Source organism: Ursus americanus, chromosome X, assembly GCF_024610735.1.
Source record: "Ursus americanus isolate L20-20 chromosome X, mUrsAme1.1.p, whole genome shotgun sequence".
Lineage (NCBI taxonomy): Eukaryota > Metazoa > Chordata > Mammalia > Carnivora > Ursidae > Ursus > Ursus americanus.
The window spans coordinates 104932390-104947131 of record NC_142164.1 but is presented as its reverse complement, the minus strand read 5'-3'; positions in this window follow the sequence as shown (position 1 = coordinate 104947131).

The following is a 14742-nucleotide window of genomic DNA, read 5'->3' as shown; positions in this document are numbered from 1 at the left end:
ACCTAGAGAGCCCTGTGCTGCTGTCTGATTTGTGAACCGCGGGCTGAGCCAAACGTGATGACTGGTTCCCTCCCCGTGCTGCTCGGGGGCTGCACCCCTCAGGACCAAATGACATTTGCAGTGTTGTTTACTTGCAGTTCCTCCTGTTTATTTTGTTGGTGTTATAAACACCCTGGAAATCAATTGTGTTCAAACACAGTGGCCATATTTTTTACTACCTCCTCTATTTGAGGAAGTCTCCCCAGTGCGCGTTATGATTTTATCTTTCCTTTCTCTCTCTCTCTCTCTCTCTCTCTCTCTCTCTCTCTCAAGGACCGAAGAAAAGCATTTTGGCTGCTCCTTTTCTAAGGCTGCTGTCAGAGCTCCTGACGGCACACATCTGTCTAGACCAATGAAGCTTTGTGTTTTCTTTACCAGGCACTTGTTTTCACTTGCTGTTGGGAGGGGATTGCTGCCGCTGATTGGCAACAATGAGAGCGGCAAGGCAAACGTTAGGGGGCGCGTTGTCATTGGGGCAGAAAATGAATGGCTGCAGTAGTAGCTAGAGAGAGAATGTGGACAGAAGCAATTTTTGCTTGTCACTGGAACTGCATTGTTTCACAGCCTGATAGTAAAAGTCGGCATTAACCTCTCTGACTCTTCCAAGTCGTGTTTTGGCAAAATCACGTACATCTACTTCTTTGGGACGTGAACACAATGGTGGTGAATCTCTCTTATTTACTTATTTTGATTTTTTGGTATTTTTGAAGGGATTAGACGGTCATATGGCCAGTTGCTTGGGAAATTTGTCTACTTAAGAGTCATGGTCCTTTCTGTAATCAGTGTGTGTGCGGAGCAAGGAAAATGTACAGAGGAGAAATGAATGGTGCCCATGCATGTGAGGACATAGCTGGCAATAACATTAGAACTGCTAGCTGGAGTCATTCACAGAGACATTGCTAAGATGTTTGGATTTTGCAGGGGTCCTGGGATGCAACGATCTGGATCGTCCCGCAGTGACCCAGGTGGCTCATTCTGGGTGGCCTGGTCAATGACCTGGCTGGAATGGGGCTCCTCTTTCTCCCAGTGGGTGTGTCTGGGTCCCTAATATTTACTTGCTAATCCTTTCTCTGTCCTTGCTCATAAAATTATTTTCTAAAAGATAGATCTGATCATCTCATTTATTAATAAACAAATGGGCTATTAATAGTCCCTAAATAATGAAGATAGGGGCACCTGGGTGGCTCACTTGGTTAAGCGTCCAGCTCTTGATCTCAACTCAGGTCTTGATCTCAGGGTAGTGAGTTCAAGACCCATGTTGGAGTCTACTTAAAGCCACACCCAGCATGGAGCCTACTTAAAAAATAATAAAGATAACTAAGTGGCAACCAAATAAAAAATAACTTATCTGTTTCTTAATTATATGATTTGCATAAATATAGATGTATATTATATGAAACAAGTCATTACATTTTTCAGAAATTAGGGAGAGAGATTTCTGACAGAGTGTGACATTGTTAAATACAATTCTTGATTCAGCGTAGTCGGCATCATTTCTTCCAGAGTGAGCGGCTGCTCCCAAACTCAGCTGCCCAGAGAACCAGTAGCTCCCATATGTGGACAAAAGTGGCTGCAGCTTCCTATGGGCCCCCGTAGGCCCCAGATTCCTGCTAGTTGGTGGTCCCAGGCAACTCTTGCCAACAGCTGGGATCCAAATCTAGGTGGCTTGGTGTCCGGGACCGTGTCTGTGGCCTCTCTGACAAGGCTGCTTTCCCTCAGATTCACGCTAAGATGGAAGGTGAAAGGGCCAGAGTCTTTCTCCTGGAGTGCAAACCTGTGCCCTGGCTCTGGGGTGCCTCTCATGTAGCTCATGGGAGAAGGGACCTTTATACCCTCTCTTCTCTTATGACCCCAGCCTGGTAAATTTCCATTTTCTCTGTAACATGTGACATTGTGAAATTTGTTCTGAGTCTTTTGACACAAGAGGTAATAACCACAGGTAGACCCACCCGGCACATCGGATAAAGAGAATTTCTGTTGTCCAGCAGGACGGGATCCGGTGGGCCACCCTGAACGTAGATGTCCCTCCAGGGGGTACAGACAAGGTATCTATAGGGCTGGTGAGCAGAGTCATTTGGGATGAGGGAAGGCCACTGGGTGACTATGGTGATCTTGAATCACCACAGTGCCTGAGAAGGTAGGCCCAACCACGCAGTCCAGTAATGGCCAGTGGTCCAGTGGCTTTATTGTCCATCTGAAGATCACTAGGACTGGGAGCAGCTGGTCATTTGGAAATCCTAGAGTGATAGATTCACTGTGAGAGCAGAAGCCTGGGTGCTGAAGGGTGACATCAGGCAGCCGAAGCAGGCCACCCTCATCCCTCAAGAGTCTGAAAGCCCTTAGCCCTAAGGACAGAGGATGGAGAAAAAGGCCTTACCCCAGGATACTGTCTAAGCACCTGGGTCATCCTAAGCATACCACCTACGAGCTGTTTGGGAAAAATTCAGTACAGATAGAAATGGAACATTACCAGGAAAGAAAATCAGGCTCCCTCTAGGCTAGTGCCTCGCTCTCGGCTAGAAAAATTGCCAGAAGCTTGGTTGCTTGTTTCTGTCTGTAAAGCTAAAGGGTGGGCAGTAGGGAGGGTTTAACACAGGGCACCCTACGGCAAAATAAATCACTGAACAGAGTGTATTAGACATATCTTGTGCCCAGCCTCATATCCTCTTCTTGGCCCACATATATTTCTGTGGGGGCGACCAGCTATATGCAGATGGCCCCTGACAACACCTTACCTTAACTGCGCTAATGAGCTGACCCACTGCTTCCCTGCAGTCTGCATTCTGAGGGGACATACAAACCTGAAGGCCGTTAACCCCCATGGAAAAATCCTTGACCACTGGGGAATAGCAGTCAGCAGATAAATATTAGTCCCTAGAGCAGACATTTCCGAGGTGCATTCTACATGACTCCCCAGGGGATCTCCAGAAACATTGACATCCGACTGCTCACAGTGGTGATAACTTAATGTGCCCTTAGACTGGCTTTCCATCATCCCTGTTTCACACTTCCTTGTACCTCCATTTCTGTTCCTTCAGGGTTATATTCCAAAATAAGCTACCTGTGTGCAAGCCATACCACAAGAGCTTTATCTTGGGCATTTTGTTACCTTCTAATTTTACTTATTCCAAAAAGCAGAGCCAATCCTAGTGTATGCAAGGGTAGCAGAGCAGACCTTTTGAAATTCTGACTCTCCTTGGAGAGAGATCACCGTATTGGCAAAATCCCTCTAGCGTAGGGTTTCTTAACCTCAGCACTATTGACATTATGCACCTGATGCTTTTTTCTTGTGGGGGGCTGACCTGTCCATTGTGGGGTGTTTGGCAGCATCTCTGGTATCTATCCACTAGATGCTAACAATACCCCCATCTTTGTTACAATCTAAACTGTCTCCAGACACTGCTAAATGACCACAACGGGCAATACGCCCTCAGCTGAGAACCATTGCTTTAGGGGTCACAAACCTGTGCTGTGCGACCAGCTGATCATCCAAGTCTTCACATGTCTCTCTATGGGATAATGGGAGAATGGAGGCTTGTAGCGTCCCTTTTTCCCAACCCTGGCTTCACCTAAACGAAGCTCTTAAAATATGCCACACACTAAGTTTTTTACATGCGCTATTTGTTTAAATTCTCATCACATCCCTTTCTCATACATGTATATATACATGCACATTTATAGCTGGGACACTAAGCATGGAGAGGTTTTGTAGCATTCCTAAAGTCACACAGTAAGAAAATGGCAGAACTTGGATTCTGACTCAGGTAGTGCATCTCCAGAACCTGTGTTTCTTTTTCTTTCTTTCTTTTCTTCAAAGATTTTATTTATTTATTTGAGTGAGAGAAAAAGAGATCATGAGCATGGGGGAAGGGTAGAGGGAGAAGCAGACTCCCCGCTGAGTGGAGAGCCCGATGTGGGGCTCAATCCCAGGACCCTGGGATCATGACCTGAGCTGAAGGCAGACGCTTAACTGACTGAGCCACCCAGGCGCCCCAGAACCTGTGTTTCTAAACACACTGTCATGCTTTCCCGGGAGAAGTTCGACTGTACAAATGCCACTTATGTTTCATAACTTCTTTTTTTTTTTTAAAGATTTTATTTATTTATTTGACAGAGATAGAGACAGCCAGCGAGAGAGGGAACACAAGCAAGGGGAGTGGGAGAGGAAGAAGCAGGCTCATAGCGGAGGAGCCTGATGTGGGGCTTGATCCCATAACGCCGGGATCACGCCCTGAGCCGAAGGCAGACGCTTGAACCGCTGTGCCACCCAGGCGCCCCATATGTTTCATAACTTCTTAAGGTGAATTCACATTTCATACTGTTTCATATTCCAGCCAGTTATAATTCTTCCCCTCTCTGAGATGTTGGAATGATATGTGAGGATTTTATTTTGAGATACTCAAGGTGAGGAGATTGCTATGTGTCAGGGGCATATCTCCTTCGTCCTCCGTAAGACAATGCGGGTTTGTGCTTTTTTGTAGTATATACAGATACAAATGAACAAAACCGTCTCCCAATTCAAGTGTATATGATGAAGACTTCATGTCTTTTAAAAATTAAAAAAATTAATTTGTAATGTATTCTATTTCTTTTTTATAGGCGACATAAATTATACATATATATTTAAGGTATACATGTGATAATTTGATATACCTGTACATTGTGAAATGATTACCACAATCAAGCTAATATGGTTAGCTTGTGTGTATGTGTACGTGTGTGTATGTGTGTGGTGAGAACACTTAAAATCTACTCTCTTAACAAATTTCAAGTACCCAGTGCAGTGTTATTAATTACAGTCACCATGCTGTACATTAGCTCTCCAGACCTTATTCATCTTATAACTACAAGTGTGTACCCTTTGGGCAATAGCTCCCCATTTCCCCCACTCCAAGCCCCTGGCAAACACCATCTATTCTCTGCTTCTATGACTTACACATTTTTAGATTCCACAGGTAAATGAGATCATACAGTATTTGGAAGACTTTTAATTTCTGAGTGAAACTTTAAAAGGTGGCAAATTTTTGGGAAGTGGAATGGATTATATCCCAACTGTGACAGGCTAAGGGTGGTTACAAATTATTTGTTATTTTTTCTGTCAGGAGGTGAGCTCTTTGTTCCCTGTCGTTGAATATAGACATACTCTGTGACTGATTTGAGCAAAAGAGTATCATGGGAATGATACTATGGTAGTTTCTGGGCTTAGGCCAGATAAGACTGGCAAATTCCACATCCTGTCCCTTGGAACATCCTTAGAGTCTGGAGCTGCCAAGTAAGAAGTCTGGTCAACCCTGAGACTGCCATGCTATGAGAAGCACAGGCCATGTGGGAAGGCTTGGAGGAATTTATGTGAAAAGAGAGAGAGAGACAGACAGATGCTAAGATGCTCCAGACATGTGACTAAAGAAGCCTTGGAAGGGGAGCCTCTGACCCTCTTCCCTTGTAGATACCATGTGGATCAGAGTTGAACTGCCCTCCCAAGCCTTTCCTAATTCCTAAAAAGTCCTGAGGAAAATGAAAGTTTTGTATTGAGCCCCTCCATTTTGGGGAAGTTTGTTATGCAGCAGTTGATAAGTAAAACACCTATTGTGGGGGCACCTGGGTGGCACAGTCAGGAAAGTGCCCAGCTCTTGGTTTCAGCTCAGGTCATGATCTCAGGGTCGTGAGATTGAGCCCCACGTTGGGCTCCGTGCTAGTCATGGAGTCTACTTGAGATTCTCTCTCCTTTCTCCTTCTGCCCCTTCCTCCTGTATTCTCTCTCTCTCTCTAAAAATAAAGAAATCTTAAAAAAAAATAAAACACCTATCATGGTGGCTATAATTTATTTAAGACCAAATTAAGCTTAGCATTTAATCAGCAAAAGGAGGAAGACCTTTACGTAAGATTTTTAAAACTCCAGGTATTTGAAAAGTGAAGAATTTGATTTTACAAAAGTGAGAGTTTGAACAGACGTTAAATCCAAACCCAGATGGGGCCCTGGGAGAGAATAGAAACAAGAGAAAACAAGGCCCCCAAAGACATGTGGAAACAGTACTGAAATTCCCAGAATTCTAATAGAAAACAAAAGGCAGGTCTTTGGTTTTTTTTGTAGATTTTATTTATTAATTTGACAGAGAAAGAGACAGCCAGCCAGAGAGGGAACACAAGCAGGGGAGTGGGAGAGGAAGAAGCAGGCTCCCAGCGGAGGAGCCCGATGTGGGGCTCGATCCCAGGACCTTGGGATCAGGCCCTGAGCCGAGGGCGGATGCTTACTGACTGAGCCACCCAGGTACCCCAGGCAGGTCTTTGTTTTGCCCAATTTAGTTTGCTCCCTTGTGAAGATTTAAAACATGAACACCTAAGGACAAGACCCCTTAGCTCCCATCCTGTCAGCATTTCATTAACATGGCTCCACTCCTCTTCTGTTCTGTAATGATGGCTCCTCTGGAGGAGTTTCTTACTCCTAAATTCCTATTTTCTGCTGAGAAGTCTTGGGGATTCTTCACATTTTTTTTATTAAGTTTCCCGACATCTCCGAGATTGTTTTCAGATACCACAAGCCTCATCCTGTAATTACCACATTTTCAGTTCGAATAATTATTATCCCATTTATGATAAATGTAGTGATAAATCATTTATCTGTAAGAAATGTGAAAGTTGAAATCATTCAAGCAATAGCACAATCTTATTAGAAGTTATAACAATATCAATCAAGGAATGGAATATTATGTGGCTATAAAAAAAAAGAATGAGGAAATTCTTTGTGTCCCGAAATGGAAAGATCTCCAGGATATATTATGAAGTTAAAAAAAAAAAAAGTATAGAGCAGTGGGAGTAGTATGCTTTCCTTTGTGTTAAAAATGAGAAAATTATAATGCTATACTTCTATTGCCTAAAGAAATTCCAGAAATATATTTGAGAAATTAACAAAAGTAATTAGTTAGAGGTTTGAAGGGTGTTAGGGAAGTAGACTAACGTGGGAAGGAGAGTTTTCACTCTACACATATATATGTAAACACATAAATATATATGTAAATATATATACATATATAAATGTTCAATCACATGAATGTATTACCTTTTGAAAATGTAAATATGTGTGTGTGTATGTGTGTGTGTGTGTATAGATAATAAGGTACTGTGGTATATTATTGTGCAGAGATATTAAGGTCCTGAATCCTTTAACTTTTTATCTTTACCTTCTCTTTTTCTTTCTCTATTGTTGTCCCTATGAATTTTAGCTTTTTTCAAACCCCGAAGTAGAGTATGGTTTGTTTAGTACCTTGTTCTTTTTTTTTTCTTATTTATCTCATTTATTTGTCAATCCATCCTCATCAGGATAGGGAATATCCCATTCTCCTCCCACAGTGATTGGCTTAGAGATGGCCATGTGACCCACTCAGAGTCGGTAAGAAGAAACGAGATTTTCCTGGAATATTGAGAGACAAAACACATTCTCTTTTTCAATTGCTCTTGAGCCTGTGAGGATGTCAGTCTGGCTTCATTGAGTATTCTAATGCAGCTTGAGAGTACCTTGTTCTAGTATCAGATGAGTGAATGTTTACCTTCCCTCCCTCCACGGGGTCATATGGAGGGCAAACACATGACACCAAAGGATAGTGTCAGGGCTTTCTCACATCTCCCTCCTAATTGTCATTGGCCAGCTCCCATCTTTGACATGGAGGAAAGTTGACATTTCTCAATTAAGCATTATGCAGTTAGAGATTTCAGCTCCCTGCATCTGCCTCCAACCCCTCCGGCTTATTAGCTCCTCAAAACTCCTTTTACATGGGAGTTCTGGAGCTACTGTTAAAGAAGGTGCTTGCGTGAGCACGGGGATATTTTCTCCCTCATAGTCCTTTTGTTTCTAGCTGGCTCCAACTTAGCGGGCCATGAGTCATGTAAGCTATAAAACCAGGTACGTAAGGCTCAGATAATGAATTTATCTGGGTTATTACTTTTCAACACATTCAACCTAATGATTCCCTTCAGACTGTGTAAGGTGTATTAACCAGCTGCTGCCAGAGGAATGCTGCATAACAAACAGCCCCCAAACTCGGTGGCTTATAACAAGCATCAGTTATCCTGTTCACAGGGTCTCTATATAAGTTGATCATGGTTGGACCGGTTCAGGCTGGGTGGCTGTTCTTCAAGCTGCAGGTTGGCTGGAGCTGGCTCCAATTTTTAGGCTGGATTCAGGTGTGCTCAGTGTATCATTTTAGGGAGCCCAGGCTGAAGGAACACTGGCTATTGCGATCCTCTCATGAATGAATTTTGGGATAAAAGAGCCAAGCCTAATTACAAAGGCACGTTTAAGGCCTTGCTTGCATCACGGTGGGGAGGAGAAAGAATATTTGTTGAACAGTAATCCAAACTATTATAGAAGGTACACCGACTTTCCCTCTGGATTTCAAAGGAAAGAAAGCATTTCCTCTAGTCTCTTTGTGAATTTTCTCTGGATTTGAGAATGAGGATTTTAAGGAGTCATCTTCCATTCCATGTTTATCTCCAGGAGGCCCACTTTCACTCTTTGGAGTAGAGGTTTTGATTCTTTACATGACTGTTTCTTCCTTGTTATATTAGTTCCTCCTCAGTCTTTTATGTTCTTCCACTTATTAAGTTTTTTTTTATCTCTAGCTTATCCATAATATCTTTTCCTTCACCAGCCCACCCATGGCCACCCCTTTAGGAAGTAATGGGTCCAAAATAAGCCATACCAGAGTTGTTTATCAAGAATCTGACGTGTGCTCAGCTATAGCCTGGTGTTATTGTACTAGATACAGAACAACGTTCCTGCAATTCCTTGCCCTTAGGAGCTTATAATTGAGTTTCTAAATCAGATTAAATATTGACTGTGTGATATTGACTCAGTGTGAAGAGAAATTTTTCAAAGTGGAGCCAGTTCAGAGAAAGGTGGAGCTCAGTAAATGGGTAGACTTTTGCAGAGACAGGAAGGAAGCAAAGAGAGGGCACTGCGCCTGCACTGGAGAAAGGCTACTGTCGAACCGAATTTGTGGAGTTTAAAGTTTTAGATTTCATACCTAGACATCCATAATCCGGAATGAAGAGAAATAGAAGTGGGTAAAGCCATGGCCTAGATATTGAACAAGCTCTGTTTCGTGTCCATCTCCTAACTCCAGGTGTTGACCACCAGGTGGGGAAGCCTGCACCAGGACTGTCCTGGGTCACGTATGCCTTTGGTGGCAACATCCAGAGCACTTGTGCTTCACCGGCCAGGACCCCAAAATTCTCTCTGGGTCCTAGATCCCTGAACTCTTAGGTTCCCTACACCAAGGACTGTCCTGCCTCTTGGGGGTGACCTACCAGCAAAGGACTGGCCATCTTCTTTTCTAAAGCCTCCTTGCATGTAAAAAATACAGACTTTAGATGATAAGTAATGTCTTGCCAGGCAGAACTTTACCAAGGAAACACTTTAGGGTTATAAACAAGGGACAGGAATACCAATATTGGGGTTGAGGCTTAGACATACTGACAAAGAGTCTTTGCTTGACAGAACTTTAGTCAGGCTCCTGAATCTTCTCCTAGGCTCATGTGGGCACTTCCTTGTAAAATCTGTTTTTAGCAAAAACCCTGCTAAGTCAGTTTAGCAAGAGTTCCCCATCTTCCATATCTGATCCCCCTTGATATCTGATCAGGTTTCTCAACCTCCCTTTCCCCCATCCCCCAGGCAATGCCCGATCACCCTGGCCTATCTTCAGCGAGGAATCCCATTAGGTGGGTTGAGCCCAAATCCTCCTTACCTCTGATGTTTCCTCTTCGTAATTTTCTTTTTTTTTTTTTTTTTTTTAATTTTTTTTAAAGATTTTTTATTTATTTATGAGATAGAGACAGCCAGCGAGAGAGGGAACACAAGCAGGGGGAGTGGGAGAGGAAGAAGCAGGCTCACAGCGAAGGAGCCTGATGTGGGGCTCGATCCCATAACGCCGGGATCACGCCCTGAGCCGAAGGCGGACGCTTAACCGCTGTGCCACCCAGGCGCCCCTCCTCTTCGTAATTTTCTATCCACTAAGTCCCACCCTGCTCCTTGGCTATAAATTCCCACTGGTCCATGCTGTATTCAGAGCTGAGCCTGGATCTGTACCAAGGTCTCTTTCCCCTAGAGCAATAGTCCTGGGTAAAATCTGGTTTTACCCCTTTAATTACTGTTCAGCTCTGTTTTCTCTTTGACAAAACCAAATAGCCATGTGACCTTGAGGAGTTCAATTGAGGTTTTCAAACCTCAGTCTCATTATCTGTAAAAAGGGAGGGCATTTGGTATGTCAGCCATTTTAAACTCTCGTTGCACATTGGGATTGCTGGGGGGGTTAAAATATATCCTCATGCCCTGGCCCCACCAGATCACTCCAGTCACAATCTTTGGGGGTGGGACCTGAAGGATGAGTGCTAAAAATCAAACCAAACCATGCTAACAGTGGATTTTAATGGGGGTCATTATTTTTAATGCTCTAAAAACCTCCACTACCTCTAAGGTTTGACAATTCCATAGGATAGCTCTAATTATAATAATCGATAGCCGCTGTTAGCATTGTTGGACAGCCAGGGAGCATGTATTATATGCCCCCTGCTAAACAGTTTACACGCATTATCCCGCCTCTCACAACAACCCCACAAAAGAGGTATGAGTCTCATCCCATCTGGCAGATGAAGAAACTGAGTCATAGAGACGTTCGAGCTATTTCTTCCAAGGTTACATTGCCAGAAAATGAAGGTGTTGGGTTCAAATCCAGTAGCCACCTGACTTAAGATCTTTGACTATTTGACCAAGACTAAATAACGATTACAAAATGATATCAGAGGAGACCAAGATGAGCCTAGATATTTTGTAGTGGAGGGGGCCCGTGTGGCGAGGGAAGTGCTAAGTCAGGTTGGAAGGGTGTGGTAAGGCCACTCCTGCTCGTTCCCCAGAGTCATATCTAATACTTCCAGTGCTTTTTAGATAGAGTCATTCATTTGTTCTTGAAGACATGTCCTTTGGGTGGTAAGTTCCTGCTGTGCCATATTTTGTCACTTAAAAGAACAGGTAAAAGACTCAACATAGACTATGAGACAGATGGCCTCCGCTAAGGGACATTTCTACTTAGGAAGCGGGCTTGCCAATTTTTAAGACTCTGATGTGCTTATAATTCACACTCTCTCCTCTTGGCTTGGCTGCCCAGCCTATCTTCCAGTGCCTGTATATTTAAAGCGGGGCCTATCAGGGGAAAATTGCAGGTAAAAGAACTCCACTGCCTGGTGATCTGATGGTCATTAAAACATGGTCATTGACCAAATCTCTTAATGCACAGAGCTCTTCGGTTGGCTTACGAACACACTTTTGAGAGGATTAACTGCAAAGCATGTTTAATGGAGGGCAAATCACTCAGTCTCAAGGACCACGAATGGGATGCAAGTTTTATATCTTGGAAAGCTTTCCTGGGAGGAAATGCCTATCATACTACGCCACAGAGGTTGTTCATTGTCATTTAACATCAGAAATGCCACGTTGCAAACATTTGGGCATTTAATTCTTGCTTAGCAGATTTCTGAAGAAACAAAGCAGTGAGGGGGAAAACAGGGTGAATTGAGCTGTTAAATCCGTGTGTTCAGTTCAACATAAATAGGCACATACTCTGTCATTAAAAGCGGAGTGATGCTCTCGACCCCAGGAGGAGGCATTTTCTGTTAGTTTATAACTTCAGTTTTTTCTTCCCCAGAGTTTGCTTTTTCATTCGTGACACACTTTTCCTGAAAATGTAGGGATCCTGTGACTCGCATCCATTCATTTAGGTAAAAACAGGATAGCAGGCCCAACATGGAGTCACAATGCATCACCAAACTGAGACTGAACTTGATTACGATTTCAGCCATGCCAGAAATGGAATGTCAAACCAGTCAATCAGGAGTCACCTGGTCAGCGCTAGTTAGGTCATCTGCCTGACAGACCCCTGCTCTTCCCTGAGGGAAGATGACCCTGCAGTAATCAGCCTGCTTTTTCACCTAGTGTGATTTCCTTGCTCTGGCTCCCTTCTGCCTATAAAAGTCTTTTATACTGCTTCTCCGAGCTCCTTTCTATCTGCTAGGTTGGATGCTGCCTGATTTGAACTGATTTTCACTCAAATAAACTCTTCAACTTTTTAATACGCCTCCGTTTACCTTTTCACAGTTCATTTATTGATCCTTTCAACGAATATTAATATTTGAATGCCAAGTGAGTGCCAATGCCTCCTTCTTGTTTCAGTGTGGCAGGGACGACAGTTTTCCTGAAGCTTGGGTAAGTCATTTATGCCTAAATTCCCTCCCTAGAATGCGTAACTGCATTTTTCTACACTATAATTATCAAACGCACACCTCTTTATTAAACTCGTATTATCAGATAAGACACAACATTTAAAAAGGCTCTTTAATTGCAGCCTGTGAAGTTAGCCAGCCTGAGTGTAAATGCTTCCTTTGTTCACCATGTGCTAACTAGGGTAATGCCTGCTCTTCCCCTCTCTTAACTTCAACATCTTTCGGAAAGGGAACCTTGGGCTCCTTTTTCTCATCTGCTTGCTGTGGTGCTGAACTCACCGAGCTCCTCCTGCCTGTACTGCTCTGTGACTTTGCTTTGATTTAAAGTCCTCTTAGCTTCTCCATTCACAACAGGACTGCGGCTTCTCTCTCGCTCAGCCCCAGTCTCCGGCGGCTGCCAGGGAAGGAGCCCCGCGGGGGCGGGAGGGGGGAGAATGACACAGCATCTCCTCTCCAGCTCCCTTCCTGGCGGGCACATCTCCCACACCCCCCTCTCTCTCGGCTCCCCCTTCCCCTCCTTCTTCCTCGGTCCCCCTTTCTCCAGTCCTTCCTGTTGAGGATTCCAGCAGGCAGGAAAAATAAAAAGAAGAAACAAATCTTACATGAGGTGTGTTCGATGGAGAGACTGGTGTTCTTATTCCCTCCCATGCCCTTTCTTTTTCCCCTCTCTAAAGGAAGAAATGACTTTATTCCTTTTAACTCACCTACCTCCATCCCTTTCCATCTTAATTTATGAGTTGGGCCGAAGCAGTGGAGCCGGTACCACTTCACTTACAGCCATTACCTTTTCTGGTGGTCCTCACGCGAGGTGACCTATGCCAGAATTTACGAACAACCTCAAGACTAGTTATTCAGAAACAGTTTTTTACAGACCCACTGTCATTCACACAGAGCAAAACACCTTACTGACATTTCGACGACATTTTAAAGTGAGATTTCAACTGTTTCCCTTCCATTCATTATCAATGTTCGGATGTTTTCCCAGGAGTATTGCTGAATTTGTGTGGCTCTATCCACGTGGTACAACTCAGCTCCCCTTGGGACCAAGGATAGGTCCTGACAAGGCGGTAGAGGAAGAAGCTAAGAGGATGGCTTAAAAACCACCAGTGTAGAGTTTTTAGTCAGTCAAACAGCTACATTAATACCATTTGGTCATTTACTCATCATGAAAATATCTCTGAGCAATCTAGATTTAGGATGCATGATTTAATAAGTTGGTACTTGAAATAAAATAATTCAGGGCTGTAAACAGTGTTTTGACTATTGACTACCTGATTTGGAAATCCTTTTCAATGGTTTAACTTACACATGGATTATTAATTTGCTGTGGCACTTCTTAAAATACAAAATTTCCTTCACGGGCAAATTATAAAATCCTTGTGAAGTCTAAAACATTACAATTGAATTTGAATAATCATGGTAAACTTTTGTGCCTTTTGATTTGTCCCATGAGAATTAAACATGTATTTTAATGAAATAGCTGGAAATGCTATAATTAAAGCGCTATATTCCTCTGGGTCACAATTCTTGGCGCAGGGTGGGTATTCATTAACATTATTTTTACTTAAAAAAATCTCAGTGAAATCATTCATCTGTTTGGGGAAAAAACATTTCTAAGAAATGTGTAGCTTGTTCTTCAGCTTGACGGCTCTATGAAAATAGAAGGGAATGTCTTTGAACACCAAGAGCCACAAATTCCCCTGAATTTGCAGTGTTCTAGCACAAAGGAGGGAATAAAAAGGGAGCATTTGAAACTGTCAAAATGTAAATGACACATTTAAGCTACATTCATCTGGCACAGTAACACTTTACCATTTTTTTTTTATCACACCGCACATATTCGGTTTCCATCGTTTTCAAAATGTGACATTTTAATATAGGATTTTATGACTTTGAGTTTTTGCCCATTTATAGACATCTATCTTGATACTGTACAATAAATCTCTGTCTTCCTTTCAGGGATTAGATTTGAAATTTAGGTTAAGCTCCTGTTAAGCCCGCCTGTCCCCTGCTGCCATGGGCCTGACAGGACAGAAGAGCAGCATTTGGGTTTCTGTGCATTTGGGTTTCTGTGCTTCGGGAGTACACCGCAGCCTGGGGCTACTCCCTCCACCTCCTGTCCAGCCCTTCTCAGCCCCCCCCCCCCCACAACTTTGCAAGGAGGGGTGTAACTCGAACTGCTTTTCCCTCTCTTCCTTAGGACTAGACCTGTGACACCTTATACCCCCCAGTCGCCACCAAGTAGCCAGTGTCCCCGCGTCCCTCTAACTGCCCAGCGCTTCTCCCCAGAAGTCTTTGTCTCCCTCCACCTGACTTCCCAAGGCCACTTCACTCCTCAAGCCTTTCCACTTTGCTTGCTGGAAAACCACCTTCTATGAAGATTCCCTTTACCTTCTTGATCTCACTGAGGGTTTCTCAGCCTCTACGCTATTGACA